Source organism: Octopus bimaculoides, chromosome 5 (assembly GCF_001194135.2).
Source record: "Octopus bimaculoides isolate UCB-OBI-ISO-001 chromosome 5, ASM119413v2, whole genome shotgun sequence".
NCBI lineage: Eukaryota > Metazoa > Mollusca > Cephalopoda > Octopoda > Octopodidae > Octopus > Octopus bimaculoides.
The window spans coordinates 9794130-9794956 of NC_068985.1; the positions used below are offsets into that span (position 1 = coordinate 9794130).

The window sequence follows — 827 nt, forward strand, 5'->3', positions numbered from 1 at the left end:
TTAAAAAATAGAAGCGACATACATACATACATACATACATGCATACATACATACATACATACATACATACATACATTCATACATACATACATACATACATACATACATACATACATACATACATACATACACACGGATGAAATCAGTATTAATGGCCGTTCAACTGCTGGGAGTGAGAGGTTCCTAGTTTTTGTTTAAACATTTCTCTTGAAGAAGGAAAGCTCTGTTATAACACCTGCCACTACGTTTTGCATCCAATGATTTTGGGAAATTCTTCCTTTTGGGCAAATGCATACTCTGCTTAGACAGTGTGACAGGCCCAATGTAGAGCCTTTCCTCATTCTAAAATGATTCAGGCACAAACATCGCTCGATTTTAGACATCTCTGTTATGTGTTGCATAGTATAAATAGCTATTGCCGAGAATTAAACATTTCATGAGAATGAGGAAATGAAGACATATGTCAGCGTGAAGTGGGGTGGGGAAACTTTATGAACACCTGCTGCAGGGGACATTCATCATTGCTACACCGGTGCAAAAGAGTGTGGGTCTCTAGCAAAACTGAAAAGTCATGACTATAGCTGTTCATGTTTAAGAGAACAATCAAGTGATGGTATTTCTTGAAACTAAGTTGCACCTATCATGTATGTATGTATGTATGTATGTATGTATGTATGTATGTATGTATGCATCCATGCATACAAACATACATATGTGTGCATGTGTGCGTGTACAAATATATGTGTGTGCATATATATATATATAGTTTTAGGGAAAAGAACCAACGTTCATGAACTCATCGATGAAAATCCATATATATATATATA

At 35.6% G+C, this 827-nt stretch overlaps 1 protein-coding gene across 2 annotated transcripts in view; it reads right to left on the minus strand.

The window, feature by feature from the left end:
• LOC106879057 (beta-arrestin-1) overlaps positions 1-827 on the minus strand; it is a 63714-nt gene that overhangs the window by 43463 nt on the left and 19424 nt on the right. The window lies entirely within an intron of this gene.